Below are 7,346 nucleotides of genomic sequence, written 5' to 3'. Positions count from 1 at the left end.
AAGCAAAAACAGAAAGACAGTTTCAGAATTCACTTCATCGCAGAGCTGACCAGTGCCACTTAGCAAGGACATCCTTGCACGGCAATATGTCGTGAAATCCCCTTTTGCTTGTCACTTCAACACACTCTTCCCAAGCACTGCTTACTTTGTCTGCTTTGCGGCAGTCTAATAGTGGATTCATTTGGGCTTATAAATGCTGTAAAACTCTGACAACAAACATCGATCTTGCAGTTTAATGAGAAATAACATGGGACAGACCCCTCTATCATCGCTCCCTCCCTCTCTTTAGCACCCCGGCTCTTTCTAACAAATTCATGTGCACACTTTCTTTTCTTGGCATTAAAGCACCTGGCAATCAAAAGAACGACAAATTCCCCGCTTCGTGCAGCCGTGTCAGCAGGCATCAGCCGCTGATGCATTTTACCTGAGAAAATTAGCCCGGGGCAAAAATGCACATTATGTTAGGAAAATGATTTTACCGTCAAGGAAAGTCACAGAAAGTTGCACACAAACACAGAAAGAGAGGCACATCCTGTCCTCTTTCTACAGACCAGTGCTGACACTATACGTCCTCGGGCCTGCCTTAGCTGGTGGTTTGATAAATTGGCCCTTTCATCTCGTCGATGTGCATTGTGTCAGTGGGTTTGTGTGTATTTGAATCTGTGAGTGCATGCATTCGTATGTGTGTGTGTGCGTGTGTGTGTATGCACGTCTGCCTGGGTACATTGTCTGAGCTGTGAAGTGTTTGGCTTCCTCACTGAGGGCTGCTGTCACAGCCTCTGAAAGCGTGTAATAGGCGCCCATTCTGCCGGAATGAATACACATCCATACACTAGTGAGAAAATGTGGCATTTCAAAAAGACTCGGGATAATCGAGCAGAAAAATTATAAAAAAGAAAGGATAGGGGGGGCATGGCAATGTCATTCTTTTCAGCTAAGCTCTAAATTTGGTGCATGATTGCTTTGGGAACTGTTTGCAGGCCACAGTGAATTAATGCCATTTCTAATAGATCAAGAGCGGGGGGGGGGGTTTCTGTTTTTGGCTGTGGTAAACATTCTGGCTTCAGATACTGGGTTCCTGTGAGTTTCACTGGGACTCACGACTGTATTAAATTGCCTAGGTTTGATTGGGATTCAAAGGCAACGGTTTGTTTATTCAGATTACACTTCAAAATAATTCCTCTTGAAACATTGAGTTCATTTGCAGCAATTTGTTTTTCTTTTTCTTGTTTTTTCTGAGATAATCATTTTATGGACTCTGTGGCTGAGGGAAAAAAAACAAAACAAAAACCTGTTCACAGAGGAAAAGTCACACTGGTTCTATGTTTTGCAGGTCTGCAGGATGTCAACCCACCTAAACAGTTGCATCAGTGGACGGTGAGCAATATAACAAAAGACTGACATCCCTGTTATTTATTTTATTTTATTTTTTTACCTCACGGCATTTAGATTTAGAGGACCATTCTGGGTTGAAGAGAACAAACTTTTTAACATATAGCGTGCTGCTTCATCTCAAACTCTATTGCATTTGTTTCATGTGTCACTCTAATGAGTAGATGCACGTCTCAAAATCTCACCATTGTCGCTGCAAATGTGGCAAACATGCATATAGAAGCCCGGCTGCACAGGTGGTCAGAAGAAAAGTAAAGGTGGAGGAAAGTGCAGGTGTAAGTGTTTGCAGCACCCAGAGCCCTAACAAACCTTTAAAAGTTATCATTCAGATGCATTTCTTGGTAAGTAGTACATTTTGTATAATTTTTTCCTCTTGAAAATGAAAAAAAAATCTGGATAACTTTTCTCTCAAACGAGCACAGTGGAAATATTCATGACTAGTCTTGTAAGTGTTACATCAACGCATTGATTTAGCCTACAAATGGAATTTGCAGTCTGGTGGTTTGTTTGACAGAGAGGCCTGGGATGAAGTCAAATTCCCAGCCTTGATTATGGTTTCGGGGCACCTCTGCACATGAACCCTATGGTTCTTCTGAGTGCTTGATGAAGACCACACAGCTGGAAACTACACAACATCTTCTCAACAAGACAGTAACAGTGCATGATATGCCTTATAATGAAATGATGGGGATTAAAAAGTGAGTGTGAGCAGAGACGCGTTAGTTTGTAAAGGGGGGTCATGGAAACAGAGCATCGAAATTACAGTGACTGGAATGACAGGGAATCTGGGTGCTCTCTCGGGTTATGCTCGTGTAATATGACATGCGTGTGGGTGCGAAGACCTACTCACTCGACCAGTGCTCCCACTCACTCACTCTACAAATCGAGCGTTCCGTGTATCACTCACACGCTGCGTGAGCCGAGAGCGCTTTCTGTCTCTCATTCATCCCAGTGAAGGCTGCTCACACTTTTTTCTTCTTCTTCTCTGTCCCCCTCTCGCTTACTTCAAGCTGGGATAGCTCGCTTTGTGTGTGTGTGTTTTTCTCTCCCTATATTTGTTTCCTCTCCGCGGTGCCTTTCGCGCGGAGTAGTGGTGGATGATATCAACAGAGCTTCGTTCCTTCTTACCTCCGCGATACCGAGGATTGGAGAGGAGTCGCTAGGGGACAAGCGCATCACGACAGACGGCGGCGCGAGGGAGTTTTTCTTGGAGGGGGACATCGCAGCTTAAGACGAGGAACAAATCAAACAGCTACACTGGGAGGACTGGCGCTAAGTTTTGACGGATTTCGCGGTGCAGGTGCGCAGGTGCATCGGGTTCGCGGAGAGGAGTCAGTGCCTCTGCGGAAGGTGAGCGATGGACTCTAAACTCCACCGTCGCTATGTCCTCCCATCAGTTTGTTCATTGGATGACTTGTTGTATTGATTGGCCTTGTTTGATTTGTGTTGTAGAATACGTAAGTTTTTACACCACTCAGAGCATCACGTGGAATTGCTGGGATACTCATCGTCGGTTTGGGGACAACCTTTGCAAACTTTGTTTTTGTTCTCTAACTGTAGGCAAACCAGAAACGTGGTATCAGTGCATGTTGACGTACAGCCATGCTGCTGCATGGTGTCACAGGTTTTCATCTAATGCTCATAACATCTTTCTTAGCTGCTTTATTATTTAAAAAAAAAAGCAGCACTTTGAGTTATTTATTATTCATTCATCCGCTGGGGCCATCTCTGAGTGTGTTGAACATGATAAGTTAAACTGATGTGGAGAAATCTGAGTTGGGTCTGCAGCTAAAAATTGTTTTCATTGCCGGTTAATCTAGGTTGTTAATTTATTTGTCTGATCTACAAAATATCAGAAAAGCCGTCAATCACAGGATGCCAGAGTCTAAACATTTGCAATCTAAAGAGTGGAGTGACAAAAAGAGAGCAGATGCAACACTGGAAAACATGAAACCAGAGAACAGATGGACTGCTGGTTAAATGACTTTAATGAACAGTGCATTGCTGAAATCGTTTTAATTTTCTTATTGGAATGATTTAAACATCCCAGGTCGAGTTCACTTTTCAGTTTAGTTACAGAAAGTTGAGCTTGAGTTTAAATTGTGTGCAGGAAATTTTCTCATTCTGAAACTGTTCAAAGCATCTGGTCCACATTCAATGACTTCCTGTGAAACATGAAAATGAGACGCGTTGGATGTAATATGGATTAGTTTTGATGCTGCTTCACTGCTCCATATCCATTCTCATTTAGAGCACTCTTGTTGCTAGCATCTGTCACTTTGGGAGGAATGTCCAGTCAGCTTGATACCGGGTGTCTGTAGCAGAGTGATAAGAGCTTATGGTCTTTTCAGGCATTCACCTACCCGTCAACAGGACAGACACACATAAACAGCACAGGCTTTCCTTAAAAATCCCTCACTTAAGCACGATGTGATGAAATATGAATTTGGACAATTACACTTACTAATATCACATGCGGCCATCATCTCAGTGTCCTTTTCAGTCTTTTGTTTTGTCTCTGAAATGAGCATATATGACTTCCACTGAGTGGCACTGGTTCAGTTTTTCCCACATTTGCCTCAACTGTCCGAACAGCACTGAACCTTCATGCTCTGTTTACATAGAGTTACACTATCGATCCCAAGTCATCGCAAGTGATCTTCAGTCCAACACTGTGATCGATTCAGCCAGCGCTGACTTTTACTGTACTTTAGGTCAGTGCAGCAGGAAGGCAGGCAGGTGGGCTGGGTCTCTGAGCACTGGAACGGAAAAGAAAAACACCCTCTGAAGGCAACAACTAACTAATCATTCATATCACTGTGAAATTTGTTAAATAATTACAGTAAAAGGTTCCCAGTTCCAAAATATGAGAGCTAAAGCAGATGAATTATTGCAAAGTGCTAGTTTATGGACATAGATTTTTTTTTAAAAAGTATCTGAGAGGATTTAAAATACATAGAGTGCTAAATCATCTACCACTGCTTTACAACATATTCATTTATTTACAATGGTAAATATGTTTTATGCTTTACATTCTATTGTATTCTTCTCTTTCGGGTTCATGAAGAGTATAATGGCTCATTTAACGTATTGTTATTGACGTGAATAGAATTGTTCCAGCTATTTGTGCCAGTTCCCTCTATGATGAACAACAGAGTTCATAGTCTAATTAAAGTTTTTAAATCACCCTTCAAAAAATAAAGCAAATTAACAGGCATGCTCATTATGCCACACATTATGCTGTGCCGTTGTTCTTCCCAATTCTGAGGCGTCTAGAAGTATGGTAGCCTATTTCATTCTCCCCCTCGCTTTCTCTCTGAGCCTCTCTGGTGAAGAATCTGATTAACCAACTGGCATAATTCACCCTGTCCTAAAGGAACAAATGGAAGAGCAATGTTGTTCTTGAAGAATGGCCCCTTTTTCCTTTCTAAATATAAATAAAACATATGAAGGAAAAGACACAAACGCTGACACACACACACACAGAGTCCGAGGGCAATAACTGAAGCTGAGATGCTCTTGAAAGATGCTGCAGCTTCATTACTTTCTTTAATAGGACAATGATTGATTGCGCGTGTGCGTATGGACATGCATGTATATGTGTGTTTATCTTCCCGGGTGTGCGATTGCTCCATTTTCTTTAGGATTGATAGAGCATCATGTGTAGGTGTGCGTCTTTGTGTGTATGTTTTCCTCTCAGAGTGTTCCATAGCAACAGGCAGCATATCTTCTTCAAATATCTTTTTCTCAGTCACTGTGAGCCCTGACCTTACTGCTCACTGTGTGCTGTCTTTGCACGGGTGCATCTGCTTCTGTGTTAATAAGTGTACGTGCAAGAGAGACCATGTACAGTACATCAGTGTGTGGGCCATTTGGCCTCTCATTAATAGCAGCATAGTAAGTAATATGGACCCGCTCGCTCTGACTGTCTACACAATCAAGATACTGAGTCCGTCTCATAGCAGCATCAATGCATTGCCAACTAGAGCTTTTTGTTCTCCTTTTTCTCTCAAACAAAGTAGATATCATCAAAACTATGCAATACTGACATTGATTTGTAATGCTTTGAACAAGTGGCAGTTTATCATTTTTAGCCTTTTTTATGTATCTCTCAAAGGAAACAAGAGCGACATCTCAAATATACATCTTGACACGGTTGTCGTGTTGTGTTAATATCGGGGTTAGACTAATAACTGGTTACGTATTTCATATCCGGGCATAGCAGCTCTTTAGAAATCAATTTTCTTTTGCTCCATCACCGTGTTAGGAAACTGGCCTGCTGCCAGACAGGGAGGTAACATGGGGAGGAGAGGGGAATATTGTGGGTGCATTAGTGAATGAGCAAAGAAAAAAAATGCTTATCAGATGTAGAATTCATGCTTTTGCTTTTTATTTCTTTCTCAGACTCAGTTCTCAAAAACACACTCACACCAAAAGGAACAGATGCAAGTCGAAGAAGCAAAGACACTTTATACAGGCTATTTATATAGGCTAGGTGCTGCAAGGTCATACCCTATTTACTTCATGCCAGTGTGTGTCTCTGTGTGTATATATCTGTTTGTGTGATGCACAGCATGTTTTTTACATTTAGTCATATCAGTGTCACATTGCTTTGTGAGGACGTGTGTGTGGCCATCCGTGCACACACAGCGTGAAGACAGTGCTGCGAGTGTGCTAACTTTGTCGATAGCAGTACAATGTTCATGTGGAGGCTGTACAAACTCATATACCTATAGCCTTGCTGCTCTATAAAAGAATCGGTGCTGTACTGTATTGAAAATATTTCTCAAACGCAAAATAAAAACCACCTTTTCATTTTTAATTGGATTCCCAAACTCACACGAGGTGCAACTGCAAAGTTCCATAACTCTGCTTGATTTAAAGTAGGTCAATCTCCCATTCAAGGTCATCTCTTGTTGCAGGGCTGCACCGCTCCCAGCTGTTATTCTTTGATCACTGCCTGCAGCCCTGTTCTGATCTGATCACATCTATAAATTTACCATCAAAGTGACACAGAGAGAAAACGACTTCTCTGGTCAAACTTACCTAGCTTTTATATGAAGGATCACCACTGATGTTTAAGCTACGTCTCTGGCTTTGACCCAAAACCAAAACACTCACTCCAAAAATGCCATGGAAGTGAGTGTTTATTAACGTTTAATGCTTTACCTCCTGAAAGCTTGCTTGACCACTGAAGCTCTTTTTTCAACTGAGCAGATTCTGACATATTTCAGGCCTATTTAGTTAGCAAGTGTGATCTCTGCCTGTGGAGTTTGACTTGGAAAAAACCTGGAAACAATTCTATTGCTCATATATCCACATCTTTATTGGCACATACTGAAGTGTCAAAACATGTGGATATCTGGATTGAATGAATACCTGCCATAGGGGGAGAGGCGGGTTACACTCTGGGCAGGTTGCAACTCTGTTGCAGGGCTAACACAGAGATATACATATGGGCAATTTAGAATCACCAACTCAGCCTAACCTAACCCCACTAACTGCATGCAAGCCAGAATACCTAGATGAAACACATGCAGACACAGGGAGAACAGAAAGCAAGAAAGACCTTGTTGTGAGGCAACAGTCCTAACCACTGTGTCATCATGCAGCCTTGTGGAGGAAAGCATTATTTTAAAAGTTACAGAATGTTTAAGTTATAGCTCAAAATTAAAATGGCTTAAAGTTTTAGGTGCTTTCTTGTCTGGTTAATTTCAATATGGAGTTTATTCCCTTTGTTTCAGGAGTTGAGCTAGTTGCAGTAATCAATCTCATTAATTGCTTCCCTGATCTTGGAGCTGCAGCTGATGGAAGTACAATTCTCAAACAAACACCCAAGGGCCAAGCAAGCTCTAACAGTCAAGCCTCTATTTGTACTGAAATTAAAAAAATTAAATTAAATTTAAAAAAAAGCACACTGAAAAAAAATCTCTACAGTTTTAATTTTATTCAGA

At 41.6% G+C, this 7,346-nt stretch overlaps 1 protein-coding gene across 2 annotated transcripts in view; it reads left to right on the top strand.

Annotated features, from left to right (window-relative positions):
* The first annotated feature begins 2,257 nt into the window (after positions 1–2,257).
* The window catches only part of zgc:171482 (zinc finger protein), a 60,898-nt gene continuing 55,809 nt past the window's right edge, over positions 2,258–7,346 (top strand). For both annotated transcript variants that reach the window (XM_006783894.3, XM_006783893.3), the window contains exon 1: positions 2,258–2,742. The gene's annotated coding sequence lies outside the window, so the exon portion shown is untranslated. The remainder of the gene's footprint in view (positions 2,743–7,346) is intronic.

Source organism: Neolamprologus brichardi, chromosome 13 (genome assembly GCF_056152115.1).
Source record: "Neolamprologus brichardi isolate AB-2024 chromosome 13, ASM5615211v1, whole genome shotgun sequence".
Lineage (NCBI taxonomy): Eukaryota > Metazoa > Chordata > Actinopteri > Cichliformes > Cichlidae > Neolamprologus > Neolamprologus brichardi.
The sequence above is the reverse complement of the archived record's forward strand: the minus strand, read 5'-3'. Positions and strand labels throughout refer to the sequence as shown.